The 21869-nt window shown below is 36.2% G+C and overlaps 1 long non-coding RNA gene across 1 annotated transcript in view; it reads left to right on the forward strand.

The window, feature by feature from the left end:
• Positions 1–21869, forward strand: part of LOC129519976 (uncharacterized) — a 108707-nt gene that overhangs the window by 50434 nt on the left and 36404 nt on the right. Inside the window, exon 3 of the long non-coding RNA XR_008666456.1 lies at positions 18155–18264. This is a non-coding gene — a long non-coding RNA (uncharacterized LOC129519976). The remainder of the gene's footprint in view (positions 1–18154; positions 18265–21869) is intronic.

The raw sequence follows: 21869 nt of genomic DNA on the forward strand, positions 1-21869 counted from the left end.
TGTATTTGAGAAGGGATCTCAAATTTTCTATTAACTTTAATGTAGCCACATGGCTTATATAAGTTGTAACAACATGGAAGTCAATAATCTTGAACTATCAATGTATGATTACTTCAGAGCACTTATATGATTCTCATTTAAATAATGTTATATTCTGTACACACTTTCTGTCTTTATATCTACTTAGAGGAGAAAGAGTAGGCTGAGGCAATAGGGAACTTTTTCAAATGAGTTTGGATATCAGAGAAATTTCCCTTTACTCCTTTTACCATAATACATTAGGATAGGTCACTGGAATCTATTTCAAACAAATCAAAAGTCTCCTAGTGTTTTTGAATTGCAAAGACTGAAATGTCTAAATTGTCATCTCAGAGCAGTAAATAACTGAGGTAAGTCCCAGCTCTACTGAAGTATCATTGATAAATAAAAACTGTATATATTTGGGTTTGTACAACATGATTTCTTTAAGGTATACAGTGTGATGACTTCATGTAATATGCATTGTGAAATTGTTATGGTAATCAAGATAATTAACACATCTATCACCTCACATAGTTACCTTTGTAGGTAATTGCTTAGGATCTACTTAATTAGCAAATCAAACTATACAATGTGGTATCACAGACTATAATCACCATTATGTACAAATGATCCCCAGAACTTATTCATTTTGTAACTGGAAGTCTGTACCCTTGGGCCAACATCTCTCCATTTCCTCTAGCCCTTGGCAACCACCATTCTACTCTCTGGTTTGTATGAATTCAACTTTTTTAGTTTTGTCTTGGACATACACCTGACATTAGAAGTGCAAAGTGCCATTCACTTTAAAGAAATACTTTTTATAAATGGCTTGTCTGTAACAATCATTTCATGAACATTCTAAAAGACACCTGTGGGGGTGCCTGGGTGGCTCAGTCAGTTAAAGCATCTACCTTCAGCTCAGGTCATGATCCTAGGATCCTGAGATCAAGCCCCACATCAGGATTCTTGCTCACCAGGGATTCTGCTTCTTCCTCTGCCCTCCCCCTACTCGTGTTCTCTGCCTCTTTCTCTCTCTCAGATAAATAAATAAGATCTTAAAATAATATAAAATATAAAATAAAATAAAATGCACCTGTGACCTGGTCAAGGATTCACTACATTTTCAAAAGTAAATCATTTATTTTCCCATCACAGTCCAGAGCAAATGTGTTATCATCATATTATACGTCTAACATAGTTATGGCTCCTAAATTATAAGCACGTGTGAGGTGTTGAAACCTCAAGGTTTGGTCCCTTAGGAGCCCTGTCCCCTAAGAACAGAGTGCAGTGAGGACCACCTGCTTTGGAGTCAAACTGACCTGAGGTTGAATCATCACTTTGAGGCATATTAGGTGCATGACCTTGGGCATACTATGCAATTACTCAGTTGACTGATCTGAAAATGAGAATAATTATTTCCATCCAAAAGATTGTTTTGTGGATTAAAAAAATGTATATGTACTGGCTAACATAAAATAGATTGTATTAGCACTCTCAGTTGCAGGCATAAAGTAAAAGGGAGGAACAGAGGGGGGAGAGAGGGAAGGTAGGATAAAGGGAGGAATAGAGAGAGACAAAAAGAAAACTGGTTAGAATTTTAGAAATTATTTTATTTTTATTTTGTTTTATTACTAAAATATTACGTGTTCAACTATATTCTCAGGATGTGATCTTCTTGCATTTCTCTTGCTTACCTTTCTTGATATTTGCTTTATCATGGAAGAAGTTCTTAATGCTGATTCCTACCAACTCCATATTTACATCTTGTAGGTTTCCACTCTAACAGAAAAAAAAAAAAAAGCAACTCTTCTCAGAAACACCTAAAAAAAGTCTTGGCCTCATTTTGATTAAATAACATTCACATGTTTCCATCTCTGAAACAATTTTAAGACCAGGGAAATTCAATGTTCTGATCATTCAGATCTAGTTCACATACCCACTTCTTGAATCAGGGACAATTTCAGCAGCATTCAAAGCGTAAGGACCAAAAGCACAAGAAGCATGATCTCCCAGAGGAAAGTATAGGAAGTATTTTTGGGAGAAAGGAGAATGGATGTTGGATGGCTAAATCAGAAAAATATCTACCACCTTGGCATTTAACTGACAGTTAACTAAATGGCAATTGTTACTATTATTGTATATATTTTTAAATCACTTACAAAATCCTATTAAGCCCACTATATTTTTACAAATCACTCTATTTAACAACCCTACTCAGAAAGTATATTCAGATTTCCAGTCTGGGATATTGCAATCCATCGCCTTCCCTTGCTTCAAGGTGAGCATAATGAGTAATTCCATGACATATCTATGTGGAATTCTCATTTAATTTTTATGAGCCTCAGTTTTCTTGTCACTTTCTAGGGAGTAACCCAACCAATTTTCTTTCTTTTTTTAAAAAAAGATTTTATTTATTTATTCATGAGAGACAAAGAGAGAGAGACAGAGACACAGGCAGAGGGAGAAGCAGGCTCCATGCAAGGAGCCCTACGTGGGACTTGATCTCCGGTCTCCAGGATCACGCCCTGGGCCGAAGGCAGGCGCTACACCCCTGAGGCACCCAGGGATCCCCCCAACCAATTTTCTTACTTTTTTCCCTTTTTTTATTTTTAAAGATTTTATTTATTTATTTGATAGAGAGAGAGAGAGAGAGAGCAAGTGAATGCAAGCACAAGCAGGGGGAGCAGCAGGCAGAGGGAAAGGGAAAAGCAGGCTCCTTGCTAAGCAGGGAGCCCAATGCAGGGCTCAATGTGGGGCTTAATGTGGGGCTCCATCCCAGGACCCCAGGATCATGACCTGAGCCAAAGGCAGACACTTAACCAACTAAGCCACCCAGGCAACACCACTTTTCTTTACTTTTGACCAAGGTATCTGCTCCATGCAGGATATAACAGACTATTGTCTCTTAACTTTTCTCCCTTCCTATTATTCCAGAATTAAGGATCAGTTACTTTTTTTAAAAGGCTTTTTGAGTTATTTTCAGTTATTTTTAACTGCTATATGTATATATAGATATACCATTCCATTTCTGGTTTCTCTTTCTTTCACTTTAACTCTAGGGGGAAGGATGGTGCACATACAAATATTAATTATGACTCTGGAGTAGCCCAGGAACTGAAGTAAGGTATATGGACATCTTGTGTGTTGTCACTATGTGGAGAGTTATCCTAAACTTTTGCAAAAAAAAGGGGGGGGGGATTGAGAAAGATTGAGTTGAGCTATCTCTCCAATAGATGGATCACGATATTAAGGAATCCTGAATGCATAGGTAATGCTCAAGAGAAGGAGGTCTGCCAATTATACCCAGAGGCCAAATCACTGCTTCCTTCTGTAAAAATTTTATTAGAACATAGCTCTACCCATTTGTTCAAGTATTATCTGTGGCTGCTTTAGTGTTAAAATGGCAGACTGAATACTAGGGACAGAGAGAGACCCTCTAAGCCTAGGATATTTACTGTCTGGCCCTTGATACAAAAAAGTTTTTCATCCCCTGCTCTAAAGTATGGAAAATATCAGTTTGTGTTCTAAAAGAATTGCTTATTGGACTAGGACTTAGAATACATGACCCAGGCTTCAGAATCATCAGCCAGAGAGATGACTGTTAAGAATTAGGAAAATCAGTTCTCAGGTAAAAAGGGCTATATCTGGGGTAGAACCGCAGTCCTGCAGGGCCAGGGTAGACTAGAAGGTAAGGAGGCAGAGGTTACACTGGTATCCAGGACTCATCCTTAACACAGTGGATACTCAATTTGGTTGAGGGACGCCATTGTGGCTAGAATTTGTGCTGAAATATCAGATTTAAGATCTGAGAAAAATGATGTACTTACCTCCACTTCAAAAGTGGGGACCATAAATTCAGATTTTCTCCTTGTTGAAGTAATTCAAGCATGGAAAACAGCCTTGGTGGAGAAGTAGGGCCATGGATTGCAACACTTCCTTCCAACCCAGGATTAGGGTTTGGGAGGAGAGAAACACTTTGCTGGGGAGAAAGAAGTTCTGACACTATACACCTTTACTTAGACCTGTGCCTCAGTGAGGTTGAGAGTGGGAAAGCAGTAAAATCTCCCAAGTGCCTATTGGCCAGGGGACTCTGCTTTCTTATATTGCTTAAGATGTGAAAAAGCCATAGCTCCTGAAAAGGAATCCTTCTCTGCTTCATGTCTGTAGCTTACAACATGATATTTGAATCTCTTAGCAGGCTGATCCGTTTGGCTAATCCCATAGTCTAAATTAATTGTTCTTTTCTCTGTGTGCTTATTTCATCTAGCATAGTAGTCAGGATACCTTGCCTTATATTACAATTATATGTGTACATATATCCTTCTCCTCAACTGGACATTACTTGAAAGCAAAGACTAAGCTTTGCCCACTTAAACATCCCCTGAATTCTTATTCAGTGAACGCCTATGGACTTAAATAGAATTCAGTTAAATGAGGTATTTTATATCCTGCTAGGGCTATGGTAGATATAGATACAAATGTACTCCTTTGTATAACCCATTTTTCCCTGTGATGGACATATCAAGTTGCCTGTTATACCTGCCATCTCCTCTAGCTTAATTTGGCTTGTCCAAGTCCCTAACTGACCATAGCTGATTAAATTCCCCAGAGAAAACTCAGCCCTGGAAGGCCTTTTAGTTCTAAAAAACAGAAAAGTGCTTAAGAGACAGAGACCATCTTTAAAAAGGAGAACTGCTGGAGTCGCTCAGAGATTTGGAGGTACCTCTCCAAAGCAAACTTCACGGAGGTGAGAAAACCAGGACAATTCTGAGGACTTGAGATCAGGAGCTCAGGAGCCCATTGTCCCAGGCACCTCTACTCAAGATTCAAATTCTTGAGAATATGTTTAAACCAACTTGACTTAAAAGAGTCCAATAGCATAATTAGGAAACAGGTTCTTTTGGTTTTTTTAAATCAGAAATTGGAAATTAAGAGCTATAGGAAGAGAGATAACAAAGAGAGGCAAGTGGAACAAAACCAAGTATTAGTATGGGAATCTGTCTAAGATACCAAGATTGTCTCTCAAGAATGTGAATTTAGAGGGTGCTTGGGTGGCTCAGTAAGTTAAGCGTCTGCCTTCAACTCAGGTCATGATCCCATAATCCTGAGGTCCTGGGATCGCCCCATGTCGGGCTCTCTGCTCATTGGGGAGCCTGCTTCTCCCTCTTCTTCTGCCATTCCCCCTGCTTGTGCTTTCTCTCTCCATCTGTCAAATAAATAAATAAAATATTTAAGAAAAACAAACAAAAGAATGTGAATTTAGAGACAGCTCCCCACCCCCTCGACAGATGTGCTTACAAGTCATTCTACTTGAGACTGGACCCTTGCTGAGGAAGCAAAGGAAACCAAGGGCACTGACAGAGAAAAGCAAAGAGGACAAGCCTGACCTTGGGGTTCCTGAGGGATGAGTGAGGCAGCTTCGTATCCTGCTGGGTTCTTCTCCTTTTCTTTAGCCTACTAATGTGTGATTATTTTCCTTGCAGCCACTGTGTTCTAAGATATCCCCCCAGTTTATAGACAGGAAGGTTAGTAATGACCTCATATTTTGGAATGCTCAGTTACAGAATAATTGAAATCAGAACTTCCTTATACACCAAAGAGAATAGAAAATCAAAGATAATCTCAGGCAATAAGACATAATGGTGGTAATGAGGATGGTAGTGATTTAAGATCTGTTTAACACTTGCTAAATTTCCTGCACTGCCTGAAGCATTTACACATACGGTCTTCAGTAATCCTCAGCACGGCCCTGAGGGTAGGGAGAATTATTAGTTCCATTTTGCATGGGAGAAAACGAAAATGTAGAGAGACTAAATTGTGAAGCCAGGATTCAGATTCTTTAATTTAATGTGAAAGCCTAACTTCTTGAAAGTGCATATCTTTTCAAAAACTTAAGGAATTATGGAAACTACAGAAAACCTGAGTCTTAGGGGTGCTTTGAAACCTTATAAATACCTCTGGATCAAAAATTTCTCTTTTTTTCCAGATCCTACTCAAGCTCAGAGTTACTATTTAGCCCCTAGTGTCTTCATTAATAGATGTTTCTAGCTGGACTATGAAACAAACTTTACATGAACAGTTTCCATAACAGCAGTAATAATAATAACCATTTATTGAGCAATTATAAGGCACCATGAATATGGTGTATGAGCCCTTTATTTTTTTAAAAGACTTTATTTATTTATTCATGAAAGACACACAGAGAGAGGCAAAGACACAGGCAGAGGGAGCAGCAGGCTTCATGCAGGGAGCCCAGTGTGGAACTTGATCCGGGGACTCTGGATCACGCCTGAGCTGAAGGCAGATGCTCAACCACTGAGCCACCCAGGCGTCCCATTATGAGCACTATATACTTTTATCTCATTTTATCCTCTCCACAACTTGGTGAGATAGATTGTATCATTATTTCCACTGCAATTACATAATATTGTTATATAATAAAATGCTTAGAGTACATGCACAGCCATTATACAATATTTCTCTAATAAAAATACAACTTAGGATAATTGGTAAGTTAAATATTTGGTTCATGAAAACATGAAAGGATTAATTAGCAATTATCTCTCTGCTGCTTTTAACCCTTGAACAGTGTGTCTGTTTTCTTTTGCAGAGGAGCTGCCTTGTCTTTAGCAGAACTTATGTTAGAGATAGGGTCACTTGACTTGGATAATTTTTTCTCTCTCAGAATGATTCAGTCTCAGAATTGGTTTTAATCTTTAGTATCTCCATTAAGAAGAGTTTCTATCAAGTCCGTCAAAAGGACACAGTGTGAAGGAGCATGACGGTCCCCTGCTGCTGAATGAAGTGGGTAGCAGACAGGTTCCTCAGCCAGCCACTGGAAGCTGCACTCCATCTCGCCCGAATCTGTGTTGGCAGAAATGCAGGCAATGAAGTGCAAGCAGATGCCAAGAACCGGTATTCTTTCTACCTCGTTACTCTCTTTTCATTGGTTTTCTGTGTGCCCTTTGTAGGCCAACCCACAAATTACTTTATGAAGCAGAGATCCGCCCTTGGGCCAACCTAGGAATAAATTAGTTCCCTTGCTAAGACAGGAAAAAGTCCTAGTGAACCTTTAAATATTGAACTCACTGCCTTCAACTCAGGTCATGATCCCATCTCAGGTAAAATAATTTGAAATTACTTTCCCCTCCTATTAAAATCTTTTGACTGTGTTGTTCTAAAACTATAGCATTAGATTACAATTTACTTCTCTGTTCCTTTGCCAGCTGTGAACTTGGCAGGAGGTTATTCTGTGGTTTAAACAGGAAAAAAAAAAGTAAATTGACAAAATAGATACATTTAAAAAAATGAGACCTTCAATTTGATACTATATTGTTGATGACAGTTATTTGACTCTTTATGTCTAGTCATAATGAGACAGGATACTGCATAAGCCAAAGACCACACAAAGGGTGGATGGTGAGTATCAAGAGGGCGTGGAGGAAGTGGGTTATAACCTTTTATTCTCCCAACTGTAGAGTCTCATCTTGCCTTAAAAAAAAAAAAATACATGCAGCCCTGATATATTCAGGAACAATAGTAACCACAAAAATAAGTAAATAAATAAATAAGTTTATTGAAAGATGCATGACTTTTTCACCTTTTTTCCTTCCACAGGGACTTGTTCTCTCCATCAAGCTCTTTTCTTTCTCAAATTTTATTATTATTTGTTTCAAACTTAATCAATTGGAAATTCCTACATCCTCTATAATTTAGGCTTTAAACAACATATAATTTGCCCTATTATTAAAACAGAAAACTCAGACAAGGTCACTGATTTCCCTGGCATCCTTAATATTCTTCTATAGAAATTGTGATGACAGAAGAGATAAATCTGAGTAAATCCACTGTGTGGAGCTCCTTTAAAATGTGAGGACCTTGTCAATGCATTAAAAAGTGAAAGTTGGTTTTGTTCTAAATATGCTTGCTGGGGCCCATCATGCATAAAAAGGGGCCACAGCCCATTTGCAAGGCCTCTGAATGAACTCCATTCATTCTGTACTTGGAAATGTCTCTTCAGCCACAGAGAAACAATAGTTATAACCTAATTTCTTTGGCGCCAATATCAGCAGAGGGAAAACCAAGAGACCATTATGAAAACTCTAGCAACTTCTCTTGGTGATTATGTAATTCTGTATTCATTGATCATATTTGTGTATTTAAATAAGCACTTTTTAAAAAGATTATAAAGTGGTTTGGGAATGCTGTAGTATTACATTTCACGCATTGAACATTTTAAAAATACAGTGTGCCAAAGTACTTTGCTTATTATGGTTACTAAAGTTTATAAAATCACACTAACGTGCACCATGAAGCTTTTGGAGGAAAGCCTTTGTGTTTAATTACTGTTATTTTAAAATCTGATAAGATTTCTGGGGCGCCTTTCTGCCTTTGGCTCAAGTTCTGATCCCAGTATCCTGGGATCAAGTCCCGCGTCAGGATCCTCTTAGGGAGCCTTCTTCTCCCTCTATGTCTCTGCCTCCCCCTTGTCTCTCATAAATAAATACATAAAATCTTTTTAAAAATATGATACGATTTCATAACTACAGTTTTGTTAGGTAAATTCATTTATCAGTTTCCACACTTACCTATACAAGTCAGTGGACCATGGACATCTGGAAGTAGTAGTAACAGTTCCATGTGTGTCAATATCATTTCCAGCAGTGTCTAGAGTAATTTTTTTTTTAAGTAGGCTCCATACATGGAGCCCAACACCGGGCTCAAGCTCATGACCCTGGGATCAAGACCTGAGCTGATATCAAGAGTCAGATGCTCAACTGGCTGAACCACCCAGGTGCCCCTAGAGTGAGTTTTCTTAAGTACAGACTGATCTGAGTATGTCACTCCTTGCTCAAAGCCCTTCACTGACTTTCCATTGCCTTCTTCAGTGGACCTGGCTCCCTCTTCCTACATGATGTTGTTTCTGCATGTTGCTGCCTAGAACTCTCTACCTCTGTAGAGACAGACCCTGTTCCCTACCCCTTAATCTGACCAACTCTTACTTACTTTTGAAGTCTTAAGACTTTTAATTGTATTAACTCATGGTTTAAAATCTAGTGTATTTGGGGCTAGTTGTATGGGGATTCATTGCTGAAGAATAATTAGGCACAGATTGTGAAGGACTTTCTAAATTGTGCTTTCAAGCTTTTGGATAAGAAGGTGATCACAGCTCATTGTTTTAAAAGTTTGAAGGATGGATTGAGCCTTAAAAGAATGCTTAACATACCCTTCTGATTAATCATCAGTGAACTAGGAAACACCACACTAATTCTTTTGATGATCCCATCTTCACTCTCCCCAAGCACTGTGAAAAATCACTTGCTCTGATTACATTCTTGGAGACTTTGCTAATTCATAATTGAAAAGTACCAGCTGGAAGTATTTGGCTTTATGTTGTCATTAACTTGGTTAGTGATGCTAAATATGATATTATCTGAATATTATATATAAATAGTAAGTACTAATGAAATAGGTAAGAGAGAAGGCTCTATGGAGATCTGGTTTAAGATTCTTGCTCTACCACTTACCAGCTGTATGAATGTGGAAAAACTATTTTGACAACTTACTTAGCAAAATAAACTCCAAGTGAGGGATATAGAAATTGGGACAAGGAACATAGACCCTAAAGCAGTTTGACAAGCATGACATTTCTTTGAATTTGAGTGTGTCTGAAAATCCATGTGGCTCTTGTATTCTCATCCATCATGTACTTCTAAGGTAAGAATATTTTTAAGTGGGGAAGAGGATTAAGTTGGTTGGTGATTTATTGTCTCAAATATTCTATAAAATTAGTTGTCCAAGAAGACACACTGTGTTTATCCTACTATTTGAAACACCCTTCTGGTATAAAAGCTTATGAAGTGACTAAGGGAATTAACAGAAATGTAAATATAAAATCTCATTAGAGTATAAATATAAAATCTCATAGAACATTAATCTTCAGCCATTGATCAGAATGTACACCCTAAGAATACTTTATTCTAGATGATTTTTTTAAAAATGTAGCTCAATAATGTTACAAAATGAACTCATCACTTTCTTTCCCTGACTATCCCTAAAGCCAAATTTTCCCAACTTTCCTGGATTCACCATGTTTCCAGTTATTCTTACAGAAACATCAGGAGGCACACTGGCTTATCTCTTTTCCTTGTCTCCCCCAAATATTTTAGTTAAATATTTTAGTTTTTCTCCACACAATTCAACTTAAACATATAATTATTTCTATCACTGTGGGGTTTTTTTCCCCATCCATTTCTTACAGTCAGCAGCTCAGTTTTTTATTGTTTCTGCCTGGACTATCACTGAGTTCATGAACAAGTTTCCAACATGCTCTGTCTCTTTTTTTCCCCTTTCCTTTAGCCAGTGTACTATGTTTCTTCCTTGTCTCTTTATCAGATATTACATTAAGTATTGATTTTCAAGTCAGGCCTTCCATCATATTATGTTGACCTTTCTTTCCAGCCTAATCTTTCCTACTATCTTATGTGACCCACACTCTACAAAATGAACAACCCACTCTTCTCTGAGCACCCACTAACTCTCTTGTTCCAAGCCTCAGCACCAACTATTCCCACTGCCTCTCATTATGTGTCAAAATCTATCTCACAAGCTTCCTTCCCCATAAATCCTTCCTTGATCATCTCAGCTGAGTTCCTAGAGTCTCTTTCTCCTTTCACTTATTAGTATGGAGCAGATATTTATGCCTAACATGTATCAAATGATAAACTAGCACTGGGGATTTAACAATGACTAAGACAGAATTGCCACCTCCCCCCATGGAGAGGTTATAATTTAACAAAAAAGAAGACTTGATAGATAATTTCACTTGTTATGAGTTTTTAAAAGGTTCTGCACAACATGTTTAAAAGGGTTTAACTTAGCTGGGAATCAAATATGACTTCCTTGATGTGCAGTATAGACAGAGATCTGGAGAATGAAGAGGTGTTAGCTAGGTGAAGTAGCAAGGAGTTAAAAGAATTTGGGGACAAGATAGAGTGTTTTAGGCATAGGGAACAACATATGCAAAGGCCTTGAGGTAGAACTGAGCATGGCCCATATGAAGAACCAAGAGAATGCAGTATGGGCAACCAGATGGGATGCAGCAGGAATAATGGGGACAGGGGAAATTGAGATATTATCAAAACATGGATTGATAACCCATAGGACCTAAAATGGGTTGGAACTGGATAAATTAAGGAATGAGGATAGAGAAAAACAGGGAGAGAGTAGAAGAAACAATTGCCTGGAGACAAGGAAAAAGGATGACAATAAGAGTTCATGGGAGAAAAAAAGCAGTTCAAGGGGAGAACCTTTTGGTTGGAGAGTCCCATATCTCATTTCTCATTAAACCTTGTAATACATCCTCACTCCCTATATTCCATCATTTTTAAGAGTTACTTATATATTTGTCTTATTCTTGATACTAAATTATAAGTCACCTGGGTACCAACTTGAGGTTAATAATTATAGTTATTAATAATATGGCCGATATTTATAAGTTAAAGAAGTCTTTGCTGCTGTACTTACTTCTTCTTTGATCACTAAATGGCTTTTTCCCTCCCATCTTATTTCTGAATTCATCTTATGTCATCTGGCAAATACTGATTGCCACAGTTTAGCAAGTATAAAGAAAGGCACCAAAACCAAAAAGCAAATTGCACACCACAAAATAGTTTTTAAAATTAACAAATGAGGGACAGTCCCGGTGGCTCAGCAGTTTAGCGTCACATTTAGCCCAGGGCATGATCCTGGAGACCTGGGATCAAATCCCACGTCAGGCTCCCTGCATGGAACCTGCTTCTCCGTCTGCCTGTGTCTCTGCCTCTCTCTCTCTCTCTCTCTCTCTCTCTCTCTCTCTCTCTCTCTCTCTCTCTGTCTCTCATGAATAAATAAATTAAATCTTTTAAAAAAATAATAAAATTAACAAATGAGGCCATTTTCTGGAGTCTCCTCTCTTAAAACATAGTAAGTGTTAGTGTGTCTAGGCCCATTCGCAGGACTGGAAAGAGAATGAGGACTAAAGACAGGGTAGAAAATTAGGATTCAGTAGATCAGATTTCCAGCTTCTTGCTGCTTAGCTTAGTTAGTGAAGTTTTCTTCATTTCTCTACTCAGAACTTTTTTTCATCCTAGCAGGCTTGCTTCACATTTGGGAGAACGAATGCACACACACTAAGCCATTTTCAGAAATAAGTCACTGAGACTATTATAACCTAAAAAAATGAGCCACTTTTGCTTAGAGCATCTCTTTTTAATATGCCTTTGTATTTCTTCTACATTGGCTTTGTCAAGTCTGATGTGTATTTTTTTGTATGGTTATCTTACACAGATACAGGCAGGATGTCCCTGTTTCTTCAGTTAGATGTTAGATAAACTCACCATACATTCATTGTCAACCTCATATTTTTTTAAGATTTTATTTATTTAGTTATTTATTCATGAGAGACACATAGGGAGAGGCAGAGACACAGGCAGAGGGAGAAGCAGGCTCCATGCAGGCAGCCTGATGTGGGACTCGATTCCAGGACTCCAGGATCACAACCTGAGCCAAAGGCAGACGCTCAACCGCTGAGCCACCCAGACATCCCTCAACCTCATATTTTTAGAGAAAGTTTTAATTACACAAAGAAGTCATCCACACATATCAGGGACCCAAGGTTTGTGGGAAACAATGTTAAAAATATATACCTTCTAAAATATTGGTGATCATTGTCTTCTTTTTTCTGTTCTCCTGGGTTCTTCCTAAGGGTGGTTAGTCCAACGAAGCTGCTGTGTATGCACTAGAATGTAGTGTTCATCACACTGGCACAGCCAAAAGATATAGGTGCTATGTCTCTTGGGAGAAGCCATCAAGGACAGTGCCATGAAACTTGAGGATCCCTGGGCCACCACAATATTGTAACTCAGTGACTATGGCTTTGCAAGCACTCTACAGTTCTGTCTGAGATCTTGTAGATGACTTGGAATAGGTGGTATGCAGGTATGCTTTGTAGATATCTTCAGTCATTATCATCTTTTTTAGGAATTCAACCATTGTTTTTTTATATATCTTAATGAATTAAATAATTTTGTATGTGGTGTGACTGAGCATGGCAAATAGTAGAAGAAATAGTTACATGTTTTTAAAGAAATGAAATTTTATTATGTTTTGAAATCCCTTTAGATTTTTTTTTTTACAAAACTTCCAATGACTTAGTTACAAAGTCACCTGTCTCAGATGTCATGTTCTTGCTAATTTTTTTTTAATTTATTTATTCATGAGAGATGCAGAGAGGGAAGCAGAGACACAGGCAGAGGGAGAAGCAGGCTCTATGCACCGGGAGCCAGACGTGGGATTCGATCCTGGGTCTCCAGGATCGTGCCCTGGGCCAAAGGCAGGCGCCAAACCGCTGCGCCACCCAGGGATCCCTCTTGCTAATTTTTTAATGAATTCTTTTGCTATTTTATAATCTTGTGGTTTATGTCTGTCCTTAAGTATCCATTTGTCTTTATGTCTCTGTATATGTCATGTTTACTTCAGCTCCTTTACATAAACTAAAATTAGAACTCCCTACATTCTATAGAATAAAAAGCAATCACTTTTGCATCTTCCCACTCCTGATTGAGAGAAACTCCACTTCACGGAGCAATGGCTAAAGCCCTGCCTTGCAGCTCTTCCTAACCATAGGAGCTGTCCAACTACCATGTGACCTGCCTCTTGTAGAGGGAACCTACAATGCATGAGTTAGGGTCTAGGTCTTAGCTGTTACAGGGTTAATAAACTGGGTTGACCCATTAACTAAATCTTACTTATTAACCATAATGCAATGGTCTATGCATTTATAATGATGTGAATTTGTCTTGTTATTTTGAATAAATATGATATATCAAAAAGACCTCATCATATTAACATATCAAATATGGCATATAGAATTATAGCAGAGATTTCCAAGATCTCAGTGAATGTAGCATATAGAAAAAGTGGTGGATTCGAAATAAGGAGGCCTAACATTCTTATCTCAGAATGCTAGTGATATTATCTATGTGCATTTGAAGATGATTGTTTAATTTCCTGGGGACTGACAAGAAAGGGGAAAGAAGTAGAGGCATGCTCTTTCTTTTTAGGAGTATGATTAAAAATTTGTATGTATCTCTCTTGTTCATGTACTTTTGGTCAGGGCTTAGTCAGTTGATCACATGTAGCTGGAAAGGAGGCTGGAATATGTGGTCTTTACCTGTATCTTGTAGGATTGCATTGCTAAAGGAATTGGACTCTTGAAGGACACCTAACAGTTGTTGCCATTGTCCCCTTTCATCTGAAAAGTAAATGCTCTCTCAGCACTGTCCTTCCTCTCTTACCTCCAGGTGCATTTCTGCTTAGCCTGGAATTGGGTCATATGTTCACTTTTAGATGCAAGGAAGCTAGGGAAGCAGGAAAGAGGATTAAAAAAATGATTGGCTTTGGCCAAAGGATCCCAAACTTTCTTGGTGCATAGCTCCCTTGGAGTCTCAGTAATTTTCTTGTGCCAAAAGAAATACATTAAAGTTCCATTTATAACTTAGCAGTCATTTGAATAAATTATACACATAAACTGAAAGAAAAGTAATACTTTTTCTATCTTTAAATAACCACATGTTACTAATAGGATGTATATACTTATTGGGCACTCTACAGCTTCACAAATGTTGGAATCAGATTGGAGAGTGCCATTTGTTGTTCTCCATGCTTTTCATGCCATATCTGTTTGTTTTTTAATCACAGCAACCACTGAAAATCCTGCTTTGCATATAGCATATTCTGAAGGAACGAAGTGATTTAATATGGAAACTGTACCCTAAGCTAGTAGTTATGGCATATTCTGAAGGAACGAAGTGATTTAATATGGAAACTGTACCCTAAGCTAGTAGTTTGACACAGTCCAACAAATTTTGAGTCATACTGCTTCTCTTGAAAATTAAACTATGCCATGGTCCCCCAGTGAGTTTACTTTGGCATCCTTGGAGACTGGACACACAGTTTGGGAATCATGGGCTGAGATGAATCGTCATCCATTGTCTGGAACTGGACATACTGCTCCCTAGACAAGAATCAGACTTCTTTTAAAAAAGAAGAAGGGAGAATGGAAACCGTGTAGGAAATAACAATTTCTGTCTCATTTTTCCCCTAACAGACTATATGCTCCTTTTGAATAGAGGTTATGTCTGTGTTTACAACTATATTATATATAGCTCAGTTTTTAGTACATAGAAGGAACTCAGTACATATTTATTAAATGAAGAAATGAAGGCTATCTGGTTAAGGGTATATAGTTAATTCTGTTAACCACAGCATGCCACATTATAGGAAATTTGTTGCATTCACAGTAAGCTTCTGTGTGAATTCAAGGGCCTGGACCATGCCTTCCTCACCTCTTACTGTCCAGGGTCCGGAAATTATTTGGCACATTCTAGATGAAAGAAAAATGTTGGTGGGATGAATGATTAGATGTCTGAGAGCTAGTTCTGTCTCTGAACACCATTACAAAGGAGTTTCATTACATGGATAATGAAAATGCTTATTACTCTCAGTATAAATGTCCATGCTGACTGTCAAGAAAGAAAAATAACCACTCTGTCTTATCACTGTGGATCTAAGGCTTTCCTTTGTTACCACAGTCACCACTAAAAAAACTGACAAAAAAAGAAAAGCAGAACTTTTTTGAGATATGAGAAGGACTTTTTCCATAATGATTTACATGGTCAGCAACTAAACTATCTCACAGTTTAGCATCATTTCATAAAGCCTGGAATGTGACTTTTTAAAAAGGAGCCACCAAATTTTCTAAGTATGATGGATATTTAAGCAAAATTTGTCTTCCTCCTTTTTTTTTTTTAATCCCCTCAGCCCAAATGCATTTTTCTGTATTTTTATGTTTTTGCAACAAGGGAAACCATTTGAGCTCTTTGCCCTTGGTTGCCCTGATGTTAAAGTATAAAACTCTCTATGAAAGTATGTGCATGTGCTAGCATGTGTAGATCTAAAAATTACCAAGGGGGCATCTGGGTGGCTCAGTTGGTTAAAGCGTCTGCCTTCCACTCAGGTCATGATCCCAGGGTCATGGGATGGAACGCCACATCGTGGGGAGTCTGCTTCTCCCTTTCCCTCTGCTGCTCCCCTACTTGTGCTCTCTCTCTCTCTCTTTCTCTGTCAAATAAATAAAATCTTTCAAAAATATAAATTAAAAAAACATAAAAATTGCCTATGGTTACTTATTTTTCTAGTAGTTTTTAAAGAAAGTTATTTATATATCTCTATCACTAATTCAAAAGTATTTTGAAGGCAGAGTCTACGTCCTTTTCATTTTGGAATCTGCAGAGCATCGCACAAGATCTGGTACAAAATGGGTACCAATATATATTTGTTGAGTTGGTAAACTACTTTTTATCAGTATTTTCCATAAAGCATGGTATTTCATATAATCAATTTTCAGTGTGTGTATTTTTATTTGTGAGAGCCAAATCATCATTACTTTAGTTCTTTCAATATTCCCGAAAACTAAGGAGAATCAGGATTTATTTTCCCTGTCTTTTATGGGAAAATATAATTATCTTTAAGGATAGATACCAAATTTTGAACTTGTATTATAAAATAAATAAACTAATGTACTTCAAAACATTATTTGTTTTATTAGAAAATATATCTGCGTGCGCATTTGTGCATGTGCGTGTATGTGTTAATATCGTTTTTTCTACCAATGTAATTAAAGCTTTCCTTGAGTATTTACTAGGTGCAGGTCAATGTCCAAATGCCAGACTGATGTTACAGTCAGTTTTATATCCCTAAGTTTTATTTTTAAATGCATTTTTATTTCTTTTTCTTTATTTTCATTTACTTATTTTTAAGCACAAAAAATACATACTTATTGCATGTATTTTATGTAAATATAATATAAACAAAACATATATATATATCAGATATATCCTATAATTTTTTATGGATCTCTTTACATGTAATAATATTTTGGGTGCAACATTTTAAATGAAATTGAATCATACTGCTCACACTGTTTTGCAATTTCTTTCTTTTTTTTACTTTATAGTGTATCTAAACTTTTAAGTGTAGAAGATCTTTCAACTAATAAATATAAATTCTCCAGGACTGTTTAATTGCTAGGTCTTACTTCTAGGTGTTCACAGTACCCTATACTCCTACTTTGAATTACTTATCACACTTTTAATTTGAATTAGTACTTGTAAAATTGTACATTTTATTCCTGTTTCCCTAAATAGACTGTAAATGCTATGCATAAGACACGCTACCTGAGACATATGTACGGAACAGCAGTAGATGCTATGAATGAATGAGTGGATGAATGGGGGGCTTCCATTCCAAGACTTTCCTTATAGAGCCTGTGCTCTTGCCATATTTTCATACTGCCTCCCTGTAGAGGTTCTGTTACATACTTTATATGCTATGAGATTCGTATTATTTATGATTACATTATTTGTAGTTTTATGTAGTGTAGTTTAGGTCAATGCAAAGTCAGAGAAATAAGATACTTTAGATATTCAAAAGTATAGGCATAATGATTACATAATGATAAAAATAATCAACATTTAAAATCTTTTACATTATTGGGCTTACTAATTTTCAAAATTAGAAAGACAATGATATACACTCCCAAAGTGGCTTTATTTCACTCTCCTGACATATTTTTCTGTTCATTCTCTTTTTTCTTTCAGGAAGAAAAAGTTTCTAAACTAAAATAATTCTATTAAATGAAATGATAAATGACAGAGATAGCTAGTTAACCCTAGTAGTTGTTCCCATGGTGGTAGAGTCTTAGAACTGTGAACGTTCACAATGGATACTCCATTTCTTTCTTTCTTTCTTTCTTTCTTTCTTTCTTTCTTTCTTTCTTTCTTTCTTTCTTTCTTTCTTTCTTTCTTCTTTCTTTCTTCTTTCTTTCTTTCTTTCTCCTTTCTTTCTTTCTTTCTTTCTTTCTTTCTTTTCTTTCTTTTCTTTCTTTCTTTCTTTTTTATACTCCGTTTCTAGCTTGCAACCAGGCATGGCCAATAGCATACAAATAGAAGTGTCTTGTGGCAGTTTTCATGACCGTTCCTTAGAGACAGCAGGTTGTATGTCCTTTCACTCTTGTTTTCTGACCTTTTCCCAGTTATGCTCCTCTGGAATGTGATGTTGCCATCTTGGACTGTGAGGTTGAAGCCTGGTAGGACAAAACATTGAGATGAATGGATCCTGGATTCCTGCAGCATGGGTTATCTTGTGAGTCATGAGCTGTTCCTGACATTTATATGAGACAAAAAGAAGCTTTCATCTTATTAAGCTATTGTTTCTGTCATTTGATGCCAAACCTAATTTTAGCTAATACAGATAATAAATATGAAATTTTGAAGAAAGTCCATGTAAATTTATTACAGGCAACTAGCCCCTACCAATAGCATTTTACCAAAGAAACTGTAAATGACCTTACTCCCTATTTATTTATTTATTTTATTTATTTATTTATTTATTTCTCCCTATTTATAGATAAAAAAGGCCAGTGTAGTTTTAATTTAGATTTTAGGTCAGTGCTTTTCATAAGAGATAGCATTTACATGCTAAATGACAAATCGTAAAAATAAGTCAATAATAGCTTGCTTTTGTATACAGTTCTGTATTTGTTTTAGGATATTAATCTCATCTTGTTTCTCACAACTACTCTTAAGTAGGTTTGTAAATGACAAAACTGAGGCTAAGTGTCATCTGTACATGGTAATAAAACTAGACAGTGAATTAGTTCCCTGGGTTCTTCTCTTTAAGTTTTTTAGCATTATTGTTCACCAATCTTTTTAAGTCTCATTATAAAGTATATTATCTGACAATTTATTAATCAATTTTATAAATCATTTTTCCCATCTCCATCTCACACAGATTCGAGAGAAGAGCATGAGCTCCAAAGAATATTTTGTTGTTTATAATGTTTCTCTCTCCCTCTGGGTAGGAGGAGATATTGTAAGGAAGAGTAGACAAAGAATATATCCAACTTAAGACACTCTGGGTTCAAGGAAATAGTAGTAATTGTTACCTATACCTTTTGACCTAGCTGCTGGATAATAATGTATTATTTCCAATCCTCAAAAAATCAAGCAGTCCATTCATTGAAGCAATATAAACCTAATTGAAAAATTCCCATGCAGAAAAAAAAACCCAATTGCTTATTTGAATGTTCTAATTTAATTAAAAAGTAATTGAATTAATTAATTTCAAAAACTAATTTTGAAAATTTCAAGCTGAAAATTTTAGTATGCAATTTGCATTTGTGGTCATGCCCCAGTGCACTCAAATTTCAATATTATTCAGTTTCCTGAGGGACCCAAATATGGACGGCCTTATTAAACAATATTCTCCTTTACTGCCTTTGTGATTGTTTTGGTTACTGCTCCATATTGCTTCATCAGAACTACAGTTTGTATAGGAAGATATACTGACCTTGACCTTTTCTGTCAACCCACTTTAAAAAGAAACCGTTTCAGGGAGCCTCTGATAGTTTCTCCTTTAATTTGTCTGCTTTTCTTACTGTGTATTTTGTTCCTTTTTGCTTGTGTGGAATAGGGATGGAATATTGATGACTGAAAATTTGGATTTTTTCCAGGCATTTATTTTGGGACAAGCTCTCAGTCTGTTGGCACGAATACCTACCCACTGCCCTGTCCTCCCCTCCCCACAATATGACAGACTCTTTTTACCCCATAGAAGGGGAAGAGTGGGAGTTCTTTTAAGAACCTCTGTAAATTTAAGGATTTACAAGAGGATTTCTGAGAAAACATTAGATAAGGCCCAGGGAGCTCATTAAAGATAATAAAATTAGTTGCTCTGACTTTCTTTTAAGGAAATATTCTTAAACCGCTTCCTTGCAGCTCCATCATTAAAGTTGTCTCTAACTTGACCTTTCTTGAATAGCTAATTCTCATGCAATTTCCTTTCCCCTCTACAGCATGAAGTATTTTACTTAGATGATTTTTCCCGGTACAAACATTTGCATATTAAGGAATTGGCAGTTGTTAACTCACTGTAATCCTCTGTTCTTTTCTACATCCTACTATTCATGTGAGAGTCCAGATTCTTGATGTTTTTGCTTTCATATTTCCACACCATGAATACCTGAGTATGGTGAAACTTTGAAATGAAAGTTAAGAAGCCCTGATTGTTACTGGATAACTTTGACCGATATCCTTTACATCTCTAATTAATTATTAATTAATTAGAAATGTAATTATGTATATGGTATATATACATATAAGATGTATATGGTATATACATCTTACTAATTACTAATTACTAATTAGTAATTACTAATCTTAGTAAGATGTATATACCATAACAAATAATCAGCTATCTGTACATCTGCTTAGGTTTGTCTAACTAAAGTCAGGGAAGCAGTAGTTAATTACTAGTAATTAATGCATAAAAGAATTACAAAGGAAGCGTTTCTCATCATTTAATTGTTGGATTAAGGAAAAGAAAGAACAGTTTTTTCAAACATTATCACATGATTAGTTTTAAAAGACTAGCAACTTCCTACTGAGCAGTGTAAGGTATTTTTTTTAAATGTAATTCCATCATTATAGTGATTTTCCAGCAGTCCCAAGAAAGTAGGTAAAACAACATCATAATTATGTTTAGCTGTCAAAAACAAAAGTAAAGTACTCTCTTTTTATGGCTCCTCAATTCTTTCACTCCCTCGCAGACCAAACTTCAGTTCCACATTAGACATAAGAATTCCTTCCTTTCATATCTTGACAGTGTCTACCTTCTCTGAACTGTTATGTATTTCTTTAATTTTTTTGAACTGTTACGTATTTCTTATATATCTTTGACACTCATTCTAATCCTTCCTTATATACATTGTTATTGTTCTCCAGAAATTTGTGAAATGCCTTCCATCTTCTAGACTGTATTTAAGTTTGTTGGAAAAAAAGGATTGCATAGTCCACTTACTCCCAAAGTTTTATCGCAGAATAAATCTTAATAAATAAATCGTGATAACTTGCTCCATAGTTGGAATTGGAATGTATAAAAATAATTGCTGGAGCAATTAATACTAGTCTACATAAGTAAATAAGAAACAGTTAATTTTGATCAGTTTCTTGAAATTGTATATTATTTCTTTCAAACCCAAACTTTGTCTCCATAAGTGTAACATCCAATGTAACTCTCTGTCACAGTAAAGCATCTGTTAGTTATGGGAAGAAAGTGAATAACTAAAATTTTACAATCATATATTACATTTTATAGCATTTTATATTTTTCAAAATGTTTTCATGTGCCTTACAGGGTGACACAAAACATACTTTAATATAATAGCACATCATTTTAAATGAATATTAGGTTTTACTTGAAATAATAAGAGACAATGTAGGATGGTGGAAGTATTAGTATCAAAATGCTTGGGTGTGAATCCTGGCACCACTACTTATAAGTTGTGAGCTTTGTCAAGTTATTTAACCTCCCTATATCTCATTTTCCTCAACTGTAAAATAGACATGATTATAATGATTGGTTGTAATATTTAAATAAATGAATACATATAAAGCATTTAGAATCATGCCTAGAACTTAATTAGCACTGAACAAACATCTGCTTTTATTGCTATTTGGAAAAAATTCTTAATGTATTGTGATTTCTAACTGAATTCAGATCTATCACCACAAAATTTGTATTAAAAATAGATCATCTGTAGTTGATAATTTCTCTAATACAATGTGAGAAACTACAGTGTCTTAAATTTTTCTAGAAACTATCCCTTTCCAAGTACATAGGATAATTTTTTTATTATGTGTGTAAAAAATACTTGATAATTGTTCATTAACTGCATAAATAACTTTCTA

This window comes from Nyctereutes procyonoides, unplaced genomic scaffold, assembly GCF_905146905.1.
Source record: "Nyctereutes procyonoides isolate TBG_1078 unplaced genomic scaffold, NYPRO_anot_genome, whole genome shotgun sequence".
NCBI classification, from domain to species: domain Eukaryota; kingdom Metazoa; phylum Chordata; class Mammalia; order Carnivora; family Canidae; genus Nyctereutes; species Nyctereutes procyonoides.